The 19,104-nt window shown below is 37.6% G+C and overlaps 2 long non-coding RNA genes across 7 annotated transcripts; both read left to right on the top strand.

Moving 5' to 3' along the window:
• The first annotated feature begins 648 nt into the window (after positions 1-648).
• On the top strand, positions 649-4,735 carry LOC111897284 (uncharacterized). Of its 5 annotated transcripts, none has more exons than XR_008224449.1 (7): positions 649-886; positions 1,026-1,882; positions 2,293-2,329; positions 2,637-3,084; positions 3,162-3,288; positions 3,361-3,668; positions 3,990-4,735. It is a non-coding gene; the product is annotated as an uncharacterized LOC111897284 (long non-coding RNA). The 5 variants fall into 5 exon arrangements; XR_008224448.1 differs by having other exon boundaries at positions 661-886; positions 1,816-1,882; XR_008224450.1 differs by lacking the exon at positions 649-886 and adding an exon at positions 898-1,025 and having other exon boundaries at positions 1,816-1,882.
• A 1,857-nt stretch (positions 4,736-6,592) lies between these two features.
• Positions 6,593-8,013, top strand: LOC111897256 (uncharacterized). Of its 2 annotated transcripts, XR_006191863.2 has the most exons (3): positions 6,597-7,179; positions 7,275-7,561; positions 7,651-8,013. It is a non-coding gene; the product is annotated as an uncharacterized LOC111897256 (long non-coding RNA). The 2 variants fall into 2 exon arrangements; XR_006191862.1 differs by having other exon boundaries at positions 6,593-7,561.
• The last annotated feature ends 11,091 nt before the right edge of the window (positions 8,014-19,104 follow it).

Below are 19,104 nucleotides of genomic sequence, written 5' to 3'. Positions count from 1 at the left end.
TTATTATATATTAGTATGTTATATTGTTTGAACAGCTGAATATTATATATTAAATTGTCACGAGTAGGAAGCTATTGAAACAAAAGCAATTTAAAATCTGCAAAAATGCCTACCCGTCGTGAAGTTGTGTTTTCTATGCACAATCTAATATAATCAATGGATCTGGCTGCCACAAGACAAAGGTAAAATTGTAATTTTACCCTAAAATTCCAATTGCTTCTAATTGTCCATCCAATTTTATAATTATCGAGAAAAGTATAAAAAAATTATAAAATAATCCAATTAATATTTTAACATCTTAGCTTATTCGATCCTCTATCAGTCAAGACCACGTTGACTTTGACTTTCTGCATTTGTCAAACATCTTCAAATCTTAGAATTTTAATATAAATTTTCATTTACCACGATCAGAATGATATTATTTATATATTTTATTTATTTACCATGATCAAAATTATATAAATATACTCACGTAATTGATAGTTCAGGGAGAACACGACTCGTGCGTATACACAGGTAGATGAAAACAAAGAGCGAAATTCCACCTGACATTTAAAAAAAATAATCAAATATTCAGATTAAATACACCAAAATATAATAATTTTTTCTGTTAATTTAAAGATTTTATTTGGTAAATTTGATTTCTTAGGAGAGGACCCATCAAGTCATCAACCGATCATTAAGGGAAAAATGGGTCAAATAATCGGATCATATCTTCTTCCCTAAATCAGAGGTAATCGGATCATATCGATCGTATTCCTCATTCCTTAGATCAACTGGTCTTATTACGCCATTATCGATCGGAGCTTTGTTGTTCGCCGCCTGCTCCATCCCAACATCTCTTTTGCCTACCTCGATCCTCCTTAAATTTGATGCTAAATCAGAGGTAACATTTTTCTCTCTTTTTTTTGCTCTATTTTTCTCGATCTCTCCATTGAATCTTTCTTCTTCGCACATCGTCGTTGTCTGGTCGTCGCCGTCGATTGCTGCTTCTTCCGGTCATCTTTCTCATTGACCCTGTGCAGGTACTATCCTTGATCCTCCCTAAATCCCTTCCTCGGTTTCTCCTTCTCCACTCTTCTGTGAACTTAGCTGGTCATGATTTTGTTTCAGAACTTCTAAATCTTCCAATGAATTTTGTTTCAGAACTAAAATTATTGTTCATTACGCATTACAGAACACTGTATCACACTCTCATACACACTTAACACATATACACCTCTACTGCTCTTTTAAAAGGATTTTCTCAACCAAATGGTTAAATGTCATATGACTTTATGTAGAAAATAAGCATACATTGTATGATGAGTTTATTGATCAAAACTAGAGACAAAAACTACATTCTGTTGTGGTCTACTGATGATAGAATTAAGATAACTTGGTGATGAAAACTAGATTATGCAGTAACTATGCTTTTGTGTGGTACATCACATTACAAACACCTCACTCATATTTTTCTTTTTTACCTTAAGCATTAGAATCTTGTAAGAATATTGTAATTTACTCCAATGCTTATGCCAAGCCCTCCAAATTCCAATGTTTAACAACTCATGAAGATGTTTTCCTATCCTATAAAAATACATTGTGCATTCTATACATGTATAATATGACCTTGTTAGTTGATGAAAAAGATGACTCTTGAAAAGAATGTATTTGATTGATCAAGTCAAGACTCAGAATAAATAGAATACAAGATGGGACAATCATAAGGTCCTATAATGTGATGTGCATTCATTGTGCTGTTTAATTTGATGTTACTTTACTAGATGGCATATTCTTTGTTTGTAAAATGTAATCTTGCACTTTTTTACTTAGATGAAGATAAGGAGACTCAGCTCTCATTTTGGAGTCCACTGTTGGATCTGAGCTCTTTCCTGTTAAGGTGAAGTTGATAAAAAAATCAGTGTCCAACAATGTTAAATAAAAAGCATTCAAGTAAACAAACCATATTGTATTATTCCTGGAAGAAATTAAGGTATAAAGTACAATTAAAGTTGCTATTATAGAACTCCTAAATTAAAACACAGACACATAAAAGTAGCAACCATGACCTAGTGACCTCTAAGGTGGTAGTGAAGCTCTAAAGTACCCTAGATTGGTAAATCTATGTCCCACGGATGTAACTGTAAATCTGAATATATCATTGTAGTCATTAGTTTGTTTTAATTGTAGTTTTTGTGCAACCATAGAAATCATTCCAAAGTGAATTCTCAAAATGAGCTCTTTCGGTATCACTTTATGTATAAATATTAATTAAAGGCATGAACTGTTTCAACTTTTTCTTTGCTCCAGGTTCCAATCCACTCCAGTCCAATCCAATCCAATCCAGGTGATAACAAAACCATCATGTTTAAGTTTTGTGCTTTATCTTTTATACTTACTATGACATTGTAAGTTGTTATTTTTTTCATTTCTAAATGCAAAAATAGCAATCTACGTTCATTAAAGTATTTGCATTATACTTTTAGTTTTTGTATTTTTTCAAAGTAAAAAAGTAGAATGCTAAAATAAATAAGCAAACAAAAGTACATTGGTATTTTAAAGTAAAAAGTAGTATGCTTAAATTTTTAGTAAGGTATTTCTATAATATTTGTGATCTAACAGATTTATAACTTCCTAATTATTTAAAATTTCAGGGAATATGTCACAATTCTTATTAAGAGACACATTGAAACGAAAGCAACATACAAGTATACGTTTCATAAACAAACGCACAGATGATGCAAAATTTGCCCCATTATCTACACCAGTATTGTTGTCATCATCATCCCGTACCACATTATCATCTATTGGTACTGTATCTGCCCCAACATTTGCTTCACATGTTGGTGCCACATCATTAACACATGCATCATCCATACCTACATCATCCAACCAGTCATCCTTACCTACATCATCTACCCAATCATCTGTATCTACATCTATCTAATCATATACACCTGCATCTACTACATCATCTGTACCTAGATCCACAACAAATTGTAGTGAATCGGTTGAGGAAAATGTTGGCGTTCAACATCAAGGGTATTTACTTGGATCTACAGGACTGGATGGGCGTCTATATATTGGAGTGCAAGATAAGGAGTAAGTTAAAATTCTTACATTTTTGTCAACATTGAGCTTCATGAATTTTACAATGCGGTTGATTTTTTCTTTTGTAGGTTATTTCCTTCAGGCCCATGTTCTTCCGTTATCTATGAATCCTTTGGTGAAAGAGATGATTTAAACGGGTATAGCTGGGCAGCTTTAAGTGACGAGACAAAACTCCTTTATTGGGACAAGTTTCATGTATGTATCTCATTTATGCAATTATTAGGTACTCATTAACTAAAAATCTCATCTTTATATTTTGTATTGTAGAAAAAGTGTCATTGGGATGATGCAAAAACTCAGTTAGTCCAAGCTTGTTGGGAAAATAAGGCAAAGGAAAGATATAGACAATATATCTACAATATAAGCTCAAAATGGAAAAAGTCGACTATAAAAAAAACCTGTTAATATAACATCAGAAGTGTGGACATCCTGGACTGCAAGATGGAATACTGAAGACTTCAAAAAAAAAATCAGAACAAAACAAAAAAAATAGGCGTAGAGGTGTAGCTGATGGACAAGCCCTTTCTACGCATACCGGTGGATCGGCTTCTCATTCCAAGATTGCTTCTAATTTAGTAAGTACTCATTTAATTTTATATTATAGCAATCTACTTTCATTTAGATTTTTATAAGGACTAAGCATAAATACATAAAATAGCAATGTACTTTCATTTAGTTGTATGTTATTTTATTTTTCATTTTTCAAGAGTGGAGCCTAAATGCAAAAAATAGCAATCTACTTTCATTTACTTTTGTATCATAGCAATCTAGTTCCATTTCGATTTTTAAATGGGTTTAGCCTAAAAGTAAGTTGCTATTTTTTCATTTTTAAATATCTAAGCCTAAATGTAAAATAGCAATCTACTTTAATATTGATTTTTTTTGTATATATGTAGAAGAAGCTTTGGGGACATGATCCGGCACACCATGAACTATTCTTGTATACACACACTAAGAATCACGATGGAGTGACTTTTTTAGTTGACAAAGCTAAAAAAAGTCATGTAAGTTTTATTTTTAATAATTTCATGTAAGTTTTATTTTGATTTTTTTGTATAAGTTTTATCTCAACACAATTATAAAATTATAGGATGATTTTATGGAACGATGTGATTGGTTGGAAGCAATAGGAGAGGAAATTGATGAAGACAAACTATTTTATGATGTTGTTGGGGGACATGATCGAAAAAGAGATTATATGGATTTGGCTCATATGGAAAGCGCATTCGTTCTAGTAAAGGATATTCTGAAATGCATCGCGAACAATACGAGGATAATAATGCCGAGACAAAAGTCGAGATTGAGAATTTGAAGAAATTAGTTGAGACGCAATGCGAACAATATGAGGATATTCAACAAAAATATGAGGATGTTCAGCAAAAATATGAGGATGCTCAGAAAAAGAATGTGGAGTTTCAGCAGAAAAATGTAGATGTTCAAGCTAAGTTTGAACAACAACTCGCACAAGCAATGAATGTCATTAACACATTGAGTGAACATGTCAAAAATTTTATTAATCGATGATAGAATATTATGTATCGAATAATGTTTTACGTTAAATTTGTAGCGACTTTTGATTTTGAAATATGAATCTTTTGATGTATTGGATATTTCTTTTAGTTTCTATAGAAATACTTTGTTATTTTTGGTTTTATATTAATTGTATTTTTGTAAATTGATATAATAAGTCAAATTAAATAACCGAATTTTATAGAAAAAATGGTATGGAACGATTGTTATGGAATTGACTACAAAAAAGTTGTTACGAAATATGTTACGGAATGAATGGCTACGGAATTTGTTACGGAACGAATGGCTACGGAATTTACTACAGAACAATTAGTTACGGAATTTGCTACGGAACAATTAGTTACGGAATTTGCTATGGACCAAATGGCTACGGAATTTGCTACAGAACAATTAGCTACGGAATTCGCTATGGACCAAATGACTACGGAATTTGCTACGGACCAAATGGCTACGGAATTTGCTACATAACAATTAGCTACGAAATTTGCTATGGACCAAATGGCTAAGGAATTTGCTATGGAACAAAATAGATACGGAATTTGCTACACAATTCATTGTTACAGAATTGTGATGGAAGTGCGTTGTAGTTGAAATGCTACGGATAGACGTTGTAGCAACGACCATAGCAAAATTGCTACGGAACTATAATTTCGTAGTTAAACATTTTGCTACAAGAAATCTTACTATGGAATCTCATTGGCAAATTCTGTAGCAACTTCCGTAGTTATTTAGGTTTAGCTACGGAATTACATCATTTTGCTACGAAATTTTAATTTTCTCGTAGTGTGTCCCCCTTGATAGCTCCATTCTCATATTTAATATTACCTCCATGATAAAAATTGATGAGAAATGGATGATGTAAAGCCATGTTGGTAAATGATTGGATCGTATCTGCACGCACAAATCACAATCAATCCAAAACTGCACCTGTCAATATTTAAATATATTCTAATGGTTTTTTCGAATCTAAGAGACAGTTATATTCATCAAAAACATAAATACTGTGTTTACATACAAACAAACGCCCATACATATATCAAACATAAAAAATGTATAAATCTTCCGAGTTATAGCTGCTAACACAGAACTAGTTTTAGGGTTCCTAATCGACTATTAAACTCAAGAAAATAGATGGAAACAAAAGGAAAAAATACCTTGTTCTTTTGCTATAGGGAAATGCGCAGGCAGAAGAAAGTATTTATTCGATGGCTACACTTAATAAAAGAGAATTTCAAAAGCCAGAATAAAAGATTTTTCATTGCCCAAAGAACTGCGTAATAATTGTATCCGTTGGAAATTTGATAACACAGATACTCCTAGCATCTACTAACCAGGGAGTGCAAGAATTGTGGGTTATTCTTTTAACTTTTGAAATATATCAATGTCATTTTTACGAGATTAAATTAATTCATGTAAACCATATAACAAAAAATATGTACTTTATTTTAAGAGTAACGACAAAAATTGTGGTTTTGGCAGGGTCACTTTTTAAGGTCGATTAAGAGTTAAAAAAATAAATTAAAAAAAACAGCCTATATGGAAAAAATATTTAGATTATCTTAGCACGCTAGCTAAAAAAATGCTTATAACCCAAAAACTAGTTGTTAGCATGTAAAAAAATAATATTGGGTAAACTAGTTGAAATATGTGAAGTGATATAAAATGATATGTACAAAATAAGCTTTTTTTTTTTTTTTTTTTTATAATTAATAAAATATATACTTGGTAAAAAAGATTTAAACACTTAGGGGGTGTTTGGATTAGATTTTTAGCTTAATGCTTATAGCTTATTTGTGGTGAGAATAAAAAATAAGCAATAAGCATGGGGATGGATGCTTATTAAAATTAGCTTATTTAGTCTAATAAACTGAATTTTATCCAAACACTTAAATTAGCTTATTGTAGGAATAAGCACCTCTTTTTTTTTCTATCCAAACACCCCCTTAATAACCTTGGTTGAGTAATTTGTAAAAAAACTAGTTTGTAACCTACTTTGTTGATTTGTTCGTATCAACCTAAAATAAACCTCAAAAAAAATAAACTACGATGATAAACTAGTCATCTGTTAATTTGTCCACTGACATACCATTGCTCTTCGTATGTACAAACCGCGATTAATTTGCTCACCTCCTTTCATTTGGTTCTTTTCTAAGTTTCAGAGAACTTGATTTACTTTGAAGAGGTCGACATCACTGATATCGACAATAATAGACAAATGGAGAGGGTGTATCCGTTTGTTACACTATAAAGATGTGAACAGGGGTCTGCACTTTGAGCGTTATGGTGGTCTAGGAATCCTAATGCTTTTCAACTCACATGGAGGCCAACCGGTCATAAATAGTCAACGCAGTTGGCCTCCTCCTTCAATCAGGTGACAAATCTGAGCCCTAATTTTCAAGTTCAATTATGTGTATTAAAACTGGTAATGGAGGTTCTGTTGCATTTGAGGAGGCGAAGGGGTGACATTTTTACATACATAAAAGCTCTGGTGGGATGCCAATAACCTATTTGTTGAAATGATTCAAAGAAGTTTCTTATTCAGAAACACGTTAATTGGTGGGTATGCTCTTATTAGTTGCAATTTATCTCCGATCTTCGTCTTCTTCTTTTTTAGTTCTTTAATGAATGTTTGTTTTCTTTCAATCATAAAGTGGGCAGGTGTATTTCAGAGTAAATACGATTCACTTTTGTTGTAGAGATATGCTTCTTTTTCTGCCTTTTCACTTCAATTCTTTAACAATTAAGATACAATTTACGTACAATTTAAGAATTTCGTTTTGCATATTAACATTTGCCTATTTATGTTATTTTGTTCATTAGTTATACACAATAGTTAAAGTAAACTAAAAAAGAAGGAAGGATTGTTGTTGTGTCATGTGAACTTCATAAGATGGGTACCTGTGGGAATTAAATTCGACAAGGTCAACAATGAAAAGAGGTATTTGATTATTATTGTTTAACCTTACTTTCAATTTTTAAACCATTTTTTGTTATAAAACTGAGAGCTTACTTTCAATTTCCGTCAAGGTATTGTCCTCCACAACCGTTTACATGAACATCACAGGTTAAAAGGTTGGTAGACTGGATTGACATGACATTGATCATCTTGATGATACTTCCTTCTGGTCTTTTCCCCAACAAAGCACAAATGCAGTTTATAGCAACATACATTTATTTGTGCATTGAAAATCTATTTTATAGCATTGTATTTTCTATTATATCATCATTCAAACGTTGGTTTACTTCTTCAGCAATGGATACTAGATAGGAATCAATTTTTGTTATTAGCTTTAATATGTTCTATATTTTTTATGATTAGTGCATGAGTAATGTATGTTAGTTCTTTATTTGAGATGCGGTTTTAGTAATATGCTAAAATTATTTTGGTCTCCTATCTATTAAACATGGCAACTTACATGCTACTTTGCAAAACAGTTGATCACCAAAACAATCTATATCAAACCTCCGCAAAGAGGGGATCTTCACTAGTTCTAACTAAGTAAACAAAAAAATAGATATAGTATTGATGGATTTGAATAAAATCCCTTAATAAAACTATAACATCCATAAAATTTACGCTAAATTTTAAACTTTTAACACTAACAAAAGAGTTAAATAGTAATTGTTTTTACAAAACATTTCCAATTCTTTTATCATCAGAGAGTCCCAAAATAGATCATGAGGATGAGGAGTGGTACGGTCATGCTTTTGCCTTCCCCCGCTCTCCTGAAGTACCTGAAACAATAAACTGAAAACTGTAAGCCCGAGGGCTTAGTGAGCTACCCCCAAAATACCAATACCACACTGGCAGAAACCATAGCCATAACGATCAATCAAACAACATACATACTGGGCAATCGGCTAGACTGGTCCGCTCTACTGGGCCTACAGTCTATCTGAATCTATCCTGAGCCTTCGGCATGACTGGTCCGCCGCGTGGGCCTACAGTCTCCCCGGACCGCTCAGAGGATGTGTTGGCCTTCAGCACAAAGCAGGACCGCCTCAACCCAACCAACCAGCAACTAACCATGTACGCATACTATCATATACTGGCACATACACATAGCAAACATATCTATCTCAATTACCATCAATCATAGAGTTTCACTTGTAACTAGAGCATCGACCTAACAGGTCACTAACATACCAATCCTTATGGATCATAAAAGCATAACATACTATCTATCCTGATTTCGATGTAACAGATCAAAATCATATGTAGCATGCCATGACAACCGATCTAACCGATCTCTAGCATAACAACCATCCTAAACAGGATGAATTCTAACATAACAATCACATAACACCCATCCTAAACTAGGATGAAATCTAACATGGCAATAACAAAGCAACCATCCTAGACCAGGATGTAAATCATAAAGGGCCGGCCTTGGTGCCGTAGACCCTATCGATATAGTGAGGATAACTCACCGTGCAGAAGTCGATTCGAAATGCAAACTCCAACTATCAGATCACTTGACACCGGCTCCACCACCTATAACCATAGCACAATATACTCATAAGTTCTCACTCTTATGAGACACCCCATAACCTCTTAGTGATTCCTGATCAAGGTCAAAATCCTTAGTCAAGGTCAATAATCCATGTTGACCTCAACTCGCCAAGTACACTCGGCCACTCGCCTAGTCCATGGAACACATTCCAACTCGTCGAGTCATCGGAGTGACTCGTCGAGTTCCTTCGAATCCTGATCAATCCTTAAGGCCACCCGTCGAGTTTCCTGCTTGCCACTCGACGGGTACACACGCATGCATATCCTAGGGAAAAGCCATCCGACTCGACGAGTTGTTCTTCAACTCGTCGAGTTTTATGGTGATCTTCATCGGACTCGCCGAGTTGTTCATCCAACCCGCCGAGTTCAATGACCATCTTCATGTGACTCGCCGAGTTCATTCTTACGACTCACCGAGTCCATCCAGTCCTCTTTCCATACATACTTGTTTTGAGCCATGCAGCGGCTCCAAATCATAGATCCAAGCTTCTAGGGCATACTTACCACGTAAAGTTGCAAACTTTACGTGCATGCATGGTTATAAAGGCTCCAAATGTCTATTTTAAGTTCCTAATGGAGCTTCTAGTCCAAGAGGGACTTCAACCACAACCAATACAACAACTTTATGACTCTAGCATCCAAGGAGGGTCCAGATCTGAAGTTACAGCTTCAGATCTAGCCCATAGCTCAACATCCCAACTTGAAAATCCATAAAAAGCCCTAGAACACAACAAAAGGGAAGAAAAGGAAGTAAGAATGGCACTTTGATACCTTCAAACGATGCTAGCTGAGGCAAAAACCGCTTCCCACTCCTTTCTTGCTTCAAATTCCTTTGCACTCTTAGCTTCCTTCCTCCAAGATCCTCTTTTCCAAGCTTCAAACCCACACCAAGGCACACACACATGAATTAGGGTTTCAAGGGCTCTCAAAGACTGTAAGGAGGCCCAAAGGAGGCTGAGGCTCCTTTAAATAGGGGTGCAAACCCCGGGATTTAGGGTTTCATCTACCAGCTCCTACTCGCCGAGTCCCAATAGTGGACTTGCCGAGTAGGTCACTAAACACGTGATCTCACCCCGCTGCTACTCAACGAGTAGGTCGACCAACTCGTCGAGTAGAGCTTCATCCATAAATTTTTAATTAATTAATACCTGAGGATCGGGGCGTTACAATTCTCCCCCACTTGAACTAGACTTCGCCCTCGAAGTCCGCTGAAGAAAACAATATCGGGTAATGCTCGCGCATTTCCGCTTCCGGCTCCCACGTCCACTTGGATCCCCTCCGATGTTCCCAGTGCACCTTTACTAAAGGTATTTCCTTGTTCCGCAGAATCGTCTTCTTCCTTTCCAAAATAGCTACAAGCCTCTCCACATAGTTCAGGCTCTCATCGACCTGAATGTAATCCAACGATACCACCGACTCCTGGTCCATGATGCACTTTCGCAATTTCGAAACATGAAATGTGCTGTGGATCCGGCTAAGTTCCTCCGAAAGCTCTAGCCTATAAGCCACCCTGCCAACCCTGGCAACAATCCTGAACGGCCCGATGTATCGGGGACCCAAATTTCCCCTCTTCCTGAAACGAATCACACCCTTCCAGGATGAAACCTTCAGGAGAACCATGTCACCCACCTAAAATTCCAACTCAGATCGGCGTCGATCAGCATAACTCTTCTGTCGACTCTAAGCGGCCTGCAGCCGCTGTCTAATCTGCTGTATCATCTCGGTAGTTTGCAGAACTACCTCTGTCCGACCCATCACCCTGTGCCCAACCTCACCCCAACAGATTGGGGTCCTACACTTCCGCCCATACAACAGCTCGAAAAGAGGGGCGCCAATACTGGAATGATAACTATTGTTGTAAGCGAACTCTGCAAGCGGTAGGTGGGAATCCCAACTCCCACCGAAATCAATGACGCACGCCCTCATATCTTCGAGGGTCTCAATGGTCCGCTCACTCTGCCCATCTGTCTGCGGATGGAACGTTGTACTGAAATGCAGCCTCGTACCTAGTTCCTCGTGGAACTTCTGCCAAAAATGGGAAGTAAATTGGACATCCCGATCGGAAATTATGGAAACTGGAACCCCATGGCGAGAGACAATCTCGCGGACGTATAGGTCGGCCAACTTCTCTGCCGACGAACTCTCCCGTATAGCTAGGAAATGGGCATTCTTGGTCAATCTGTTGGATTAGTGTCTAAGTCCACAACTATTTTGGTATGTACTTGACCCGATTGTGCATGGTCCTTTTGGGTTGCCTTCACACTGGTGACTAGACAGGATGATTGTTGAGGAGAGCGGCTGGTTTATTGTTAATAAGAATAAATTAGGGTATAAATATGATTTGTTAATATATTATATGAATAATATATTAATTTGGAATCATATTATTAATTAGTATTTAATCAGAAATTAATTTAGAATTAATTTTGAGATTAAAGGGACTGACTGAAAATGCAGGGGCTATTTTGTAATTATTCAATAGTTGAGGCTTTGGGCCATTGGATCACCTTTATTAAGGCTTGAACAAAAATCCTAGAAGGATCTAGGAGTTTTCGTCCAAGGGCTTAAGGAAAGGAGTCCATGGACTTGCTTAGGCCCTAAGCTAAGGGATTAGGGTTTACACCTTGAAACCCTAGTTAGCCTTAAGTATAAATAGCACCCTAAGGCACTAAGATTTCGTCCAAGCCTTGGGAAACCCTAAAAGGGACGAAATCTAGGGCAAGATACCCTTTTCTCCTCTCTCTCCCATACCCATCCTTTCACCTAGTGTGTTTGTGAGCCATTAGAGGTACTACACTTGTGGTACTTGCTTTCAAGAGCTAAGGAAATTCATGGAACTAGTTGTTATTGCTATATAACAACAAAAGCTATGTATTCTATTTTATATATGAATTTAGAAAATAATAGTAGCATGCCAGGCTTCTTTTTGTGTTCATAAAGTTGTATAACTAATAGTGAAAACATAGATCCAACTCTAGGGTTGAATGCACACATAGGATTGTTTGCTGATGTGACAACCCGAAATTTATTCCGTCATACTTAACCCCTCCTTCTGTTAATAAGCCTCGCTTTATAAATCGTCCGTTAACCTTTTGGAAGATGTTAATTAATTTGGGACTTTTATATTGACTTTGTAAGGGTTGAGACAAATTAGAAACACCCCAATATTCCCTTGAAAAATTTTAGTTTCAACCAAGTCAAAATACGACCATTTAATCGGGTGCGACCAAAAGCCCTGTTTAACGGCAGTATCGGGTAGATTTCCACTGAGCCCCAACTCAAACCCCTATATAAGGGTGAGTAGACTCCATAGAAACCTTTCCACCCTCTCTACACTCTCTCTCTACAACTTGTTTTCGAGCCAAAAACGCCCGTTTCGAGCCCCAAACTAGTAAGTAATCTATCCTAACTTGTTGTGTAGCTCAGTTAACATACAAATTCGTGTTTAAGACATCAAATAGGGGCAAGATTATGTGTTTACGGCCCAAGAACACTCTTGGACCGTGAACACCCTTAAGTGGGGTTTTTAAGCCCCAAAACCCCTCTAAATTACCCCTAGGGCTTAGATATGACTTGTGGACTTACACCTTCGAGCTTAGAACACCAAAACCTTATGATATGGAGAGTAAACTTGAGTTTATGGCCCAAGAACACTCTTGGAGTGTAAATCCTTCTTCATAGGCCGTGAACACCTATAAAGGTGTTAGAAATGCCCTCAAACATCCCCTATGGCCTGGAAAAATGTCTAGAATCAACCACAAGTGAAGTAGGGGCTTTAAACTTCAATTTAATGATGGACTTAGGAGTTTACGGCCGTAAACCCCCCTAGGATTGGTCCATGGGCCGTAAACTCCCAAAGAGTGCCCAAATGATGCCCTAACTTCTTCATTTGACTTGGAAAAATGCATAGAACTTTATTTCCTACCATTTAAGACCTTAATAAACCAAAGGAATGTGCATATAAGAGCTTACGGCCGTAAACTCCTTGTTTAGGGCCGTAAACTCCTCAAATGGTCCATTTAGAGCCTTAAACCCCTTCCTATGCCTTATATTTGGACCTAGCCTAATTCTATGAATGATATAAGACCTTGAAACATCCTAGAACACACCACCCATGCGTTTACGGCCTTAAACTCATGGGATAAGGTCTTAGGGCCGTAAACTCTATAAAGAGTTTACTCTTGAAGAGTAAACTCCCTATCTAGGCCATACACACCCTTAGATGTTACCCGGGACACTCCTAGCACTTAACCAAAGTGTTTTCCGCACTTTAGGATGCATATACGTGTTTAATTAGTATTATATTTACTAATTGTATGTAAACATATGTCATCATATGTTAATAGGTCATTAAGTGTGCTCAAGTCTTTATTTGACACCGAGCACCCAACCGGCACCTTCATCCGATCCACTTACAACAGGTGAGTTCATACCCCTGAATTAACCTTTTAAATATTTTTACATGCTTTTGTGGGGGGGGGGGGGAATACAAGTTAAAACATGCTAGTTATCATATCAATCACATGTGATTGATAACCCGCATGCACAAGGAACGGCGGAAACGTCCAGGGGTGGAGGACATCATGTACAGTATCACAACAGTGTAAAATAGTAAACAAGCAACAACATCATCCATTGCATTATAAGTAAAGTGTTAATACATGTGTGTTCTTTCATTGTAATAAGACACCAAAAATATATAATCAAAATAAAAGACGAGACTTGTCTGCTCCGTCTTCTCAAAAACTGGCCTCCGTACCTGTCTACTGATGACCTGAGAATACAAGTTATTTTGAAAGAGAGTATCAGCTTTAAAGCTGGTGAATTCATAAGTATTTAAGTGTCATTGTCTTGCTTTGAAAAGCTGTTTTAAAAGTCATGTAAACCTTTAAATGAAAATGTTGTTGTAAGTATGAAAAGCCCTAGAAAATCCCTTATTTTCTATTAGTTTAAGATGTAGTCTTCTACCAAGACCCGAATGTTTTGTTATGACAATGTAGTCTTCTACCAAGACCCGAATGTTTTATTATGACAATGTAGTCTTCTACCAAGAACCGAATGTTTTGTAAGTAAAATGATAGTTTTTCCTTCTTTTTGACTACTACAAACAGTAATTAGTCTAACTCATCGTTTATGTGAATATATCACAAAATAAAGTAAACAGGAAAAATGTTCTCGTGTAAGTGTTGTCACTGGGTACTAGGACTGACGCAACATCGCAATAAGCAAAAAGTATAACCTAATGAACATTCCGAAGATTGTACACTTGTCCTCTGTAGCAGCAGCAGGTGGCTGGAGGGGTTAGCGCCTGCTATCGATCTACCTAATATAAATAGTAACCATAGACCTCCGTAGATGGTCATCGACCACTGGTGTTAATCAGATGGGATTTGGAATGGTTAGTCCCGCCTAGATATCGATCTACCTAATATAAATAATAACCATAGACCTCCGTAGATGGTCATCGACCACTGGTGCTAATCAGCGGGGTTCGGAATGGTTAGTCCCGCCGAGATATCCCATTGAACCGTGATAGGAAAGATAATTTACACAGAAAGTACTAATAAATCATCCTCGTAGTTCTAAGTACAAGTATCCAGGTAAGTGAATACAGGATAATGCACCTATGTAACAGTGTTCATGTATGGCATTCATGTAAGTGTGTTCATGTATCAGGTAAGTATATGTAAACATGTTCATGTATCAGGTAATGTACCGGTGTGGACTCATGAATGAACTGACTCTTGTGTGATTCCTTGTAATAGGAATAATGTTTGGTATCTTCAAAATATCCCTATGATAATTTACTGAAAGGTAATTGGTTGTTCAAGTAGGTTTATACATTCTTACTACTCAAGGGTGTGGGAAACTAAATGAAAGATGTAAACTATAACAACAATACATATATAAGATTATAAGTGTATATGCATAGTTTAGTTCAAGAATGTAAAATGGTTTTGTAAGATATCTACGGGTTTTGAACAAATATAAAAGTGACTTGATGTCATTTTGATAACCATTTCAAAAGTAATACATTTGATAACAAAGTATTTTAAAGATAGAAAACCATTTCATGCATCACATTTTGTAGTATGTGAAATCTGTTAAATGAAAACACAATTATAAAATACATATAGATGATTTAATAACATGCTATTTTCTACTTGTATTCCCCCCCCCCCCCCCCATTAAAGCATTTAAAATCATTTAAAACATTGATTAGGGGTATGAACTCACATGTAGATGGTGATTTGGATGAACTGGACGGTGTAGGATTGTTAGGTGCCAAGTGAGGACTTGTACACACACTATGATCCTAATGAACATATAATCACACATATATGCACTCAATTAGTCTTAAATTACTAACTGATAATGTTAAGACATCCTAGAACATAATAAACACTTTATATAAGTGTTTTAAGCCCTAAGGATTGCATCTAAGCTATTGTGGGACAAGGTACTTGGGTTTAGGGTTCCAAAGGACCCCATATATGAGTTTACTCTCCATATAGCATCACACATGGAGTTTACGGTTGTAAACTCTTGAGTTTACGGCCGTAAACTCCAAGACTTAATGGTATTTTGTGTTTTGAAGTTCTAAATGATCCCTAGAATTATTCCAACTTGGTGGTTAAATCCTTGGAAGGGTTTAAGGCATATAAACACTCCTTAGAGGAGTTTACGGCCCCAAGGCCATTTCCTTTGGAGTTTACGGCCGTAAACTCCCTTGGAATGGTGTCTTTGTTGCTTTCAAGTCCCTTACACGTATGCTATAGGTCTTAGACTTTTATCCCAAGCATTTGAAGGCCTTAGGCACACTTTGGTGTCTTTGTTTGATGTTCACGGCCCAAGAACCTTATTAGGGCCATGGACTCATTTTGAGGGTTTTTTTTTGATGTGTTTTGGTCCTTCATTTAAGTGGAAACAATTCCTAGCAATTGTCTAAGGCTTTAGGTGCCTTAAAAGCACCCTTTTGTGCATGATTTTGGAGTTCATGGTCCAAGATCATCTTGGGCCGTGAACTCCCAAACTTGGGTGATTCTTTGATGTTATCTTGTCCCTAATACACTCCTATACAAGTCCAAGGTAGTAACTTATCACAAGGGAAGGTCTAGGCATTGTTTCGGGAGTTTACCGCCCAAGAACACCTTGGGGAGTAAACTCCTAAATCTAGTGATTTAGCTATGTAATCTATGTTATGAACACATTTTAAGCTATTTAACACTACTAGAGAGGGGTACTCACGATTTGGGATAAAAAACTGAAGATCTATGAGAGAGAAAATGGCTTTTCTCTAGTTGGAAATGCGAATAATGAATGAATTTGGTTCAGAATTCTATTTATAGTCCTGAGATATTTTTGGCAGAAAAGATTTTTATTCCCGAAATGATCTCTAATATAATAGAGTGATGGAGAAATAGAGTTGCACTAAACCCTAGTGCACCCACTCTCTTGATATCTCCTGAAGTGTAAATCCTGAATTACTCAAACTTACACGAAAAAGTCTGAAAATTAACTGTGACTGCTATAACTTCTATTGAAGTGATATAGTTTGTTCAGAATGGAAATTTCGGGTTGTCACATCATCCCCCCGTTAGAAGGAATTTCGTCCCAAAATTAGAATTTAAGCAAATAAGAAATTACACATAACTAAGCGAAAAGATGAGGGTATTTCAGTTTCATCTGATCCTCTTGTTCCCAAGTGAATTCAGGTCCACGCTTTGCGTTCCAGCGCACCTTCACTATCAGGATACGACTCTGCTTTGTTTGCTTGACCTCTCGGTCCATGATCTCTACTGGTTCCTCCACGAAGTTGAGGCTCTCGTTGATCTCGATCTCGTCGAGTGGAATAACAAGAGTCTCGTCGGATAGACACATTTTCAAGTTCGAGACGTGGAAGGTGGGATGTACGTTACTAAGTTCGTGCGGTAGATTGAGTTTGTAAGCTACAGGGCCGATTCTCGCGAGAATCTCGAAAGGCCCTATGTATCTTGGATTGAGCTTCCCACGCTTTCCAAAGCGTATCAAGCCCTTCTAGGGTGAGACCTTCAGTAGGACTCGGTCGCCCACATGGAATTCCAATGGTTTCCTTTGCTTGTCAACATAGCTTTTCTGTCGGTCTCTAGAGGCTTTCAATCGTTCACGAATTTGAACGATCTTCTCTGTCGTTTCCCGAATGATCTCCGGACCCGTGAGAGTGCTTTCGGGAACTCGTCCCTTAGCTAACTGGGTATCACCCACTTCAGCCCAGCACAGAGGGGATCTGCACTTTCGGCCATATAGGGCATCGAATGGAGCTGCCTTTATGCTCGTGTGATAACTGTTGTTGTAGGAAAATTCGACAAGGGGTAAATGGGTATCCCAAGCTTTTCCAAAGTCAATCACACAGGCACGCAACATATCTTCTAAGGTTTGGATAGTTCTCTCACTTTGCCTGTCGGTCTGTGGATGGTAGGCTGTACTCATGTCCAGCCTAGTTCCTAGGGAACTTTGTAATGACTGCTAGAACCTCGAAGTGAATCTACTATCTCTGTCCGAGATGATAGATAAAGGAACACCGTGCAGCCTTACAATCTCCCTAATGTATGTTCGTGTGAGTTTCTCCCTCTTGTCTGTTTCTTTGATTGGCAAGAAGTGTGTAGACTTAGTCAGTCTATCGACGATGACCCATTTAGAATCAAGTCCACCCGTCTCCTTGGGCAACTTGGTTATGAAGTCCATAGTGATCCGATCCCACTTTTATTCTGGTATCTCCAGTTGTTGTAGAAGACCGGAGGGTTTCTGGTATTCGACGTTCACCTTCGCGCAAGTAAGGTACTTACTTATGAAGGTAGCAATATCTGCTTTCATATTAGGCCACCAGTATAACTTTTTAAGATTCAGATACATCTTATCTGAACTCGGGTGGACGGAATAACGAGTGTTGTGAGCTTCGGTCATGACCATGTCTCTGAAGCAACCGTGTTTCGGTGTCCAGATCCGATCCATGAGGTATAAGGCTCCGCCACCCTTGACTTCTAAGCTCTTATCCATCCCTCTAAGGGATTCACCAGCCACGTTTTCAGGTTTCAAAGCATCGAGTTGAGCCTCCTTAATTTGCGTGGACAAGTGTGAATGTAGTTAGAGTCAAAGATTTGACTCTACGACCAATATATTCTTTCCAACTTAGGGCGTCGGCTACTACATGGGCTTTACCCGGATGATAACGAATTTCGCACTCGTAATCACTGAGTAGCTCGACCCACCGTCGTTGTCTCATGTTGAGCTTTTTCTGGTCGAAAATGTGTTGTAGACTCTTATGGTCTGTAAAGATCGTGCTTTTTGTACCATATAGGTAATGTCGCCAGATCTTCAGAGCAAACACAACTGCTCCTAGCTAAAGATCGTGGGTGGTGTAGTTAACCTCATGTGTCTTCAGCTGTCTCGAGGCATAGGCTATGACCTTACCTCGCTGCATCAGAACACATCCGAGTCCTTGATTGGATGCATCGCAATAGACAATGAAGTCTTCTATCTCTTCGGGGAGGGATAGTATCGGGGCGGTGCACAAGGCTCGTTTGAGCGTTTGGAACGCTCTTTCCTGCTTCTCTTCCCAGTCAAAGGCCACACCTTTCTGGGTCAGGGTTGTCAGAGGTTTTGCTATGCTGGAGAAGTTCTGAATGAACTTGCGATAGTAGCCAGTGAGACCTAGAAATTGACGAATTTCTGTAGGTGTCTTCGGTGCTGACCAGTTCTCGATGGCCTTAATTTTGGAAGGGTCCACACGTATTCCTTCTTCGCTAACAACATGGCCCAAAAATTCGAATCGCCGAATCCAAAATTCGCACTTGGAGGACTTCGCATAGAGCTTCTCCGCTCGCAATGTTTCTAAGACTCTACGGAGATGTTGACTATGCTCCTCCTTACTTCGAGAGTAGATGAGTATGTCATCGATGAAGATGATGACGAACTGATCCAAGTAAGGA

This window comes from Lactuca sativa, chromosome 5, assembly GCF_002870075.4.
Source record: "Lactuca sativa cultivar Salinas chromosome 5, Lsat_Salinas_v11, whole genome shotgun sequence".
Taxonomy (NCBI): Eukaryota; Viridiplantae; Streptophyta; class Magnoliopsida; order Asterales; family Asteraceae; genus Lactuca; species Lactuca sativa.
Note: the sequence above shows the minus strand (reverse complement) of the source record. Positions and strands in the feature narration are given on the sequence as shown.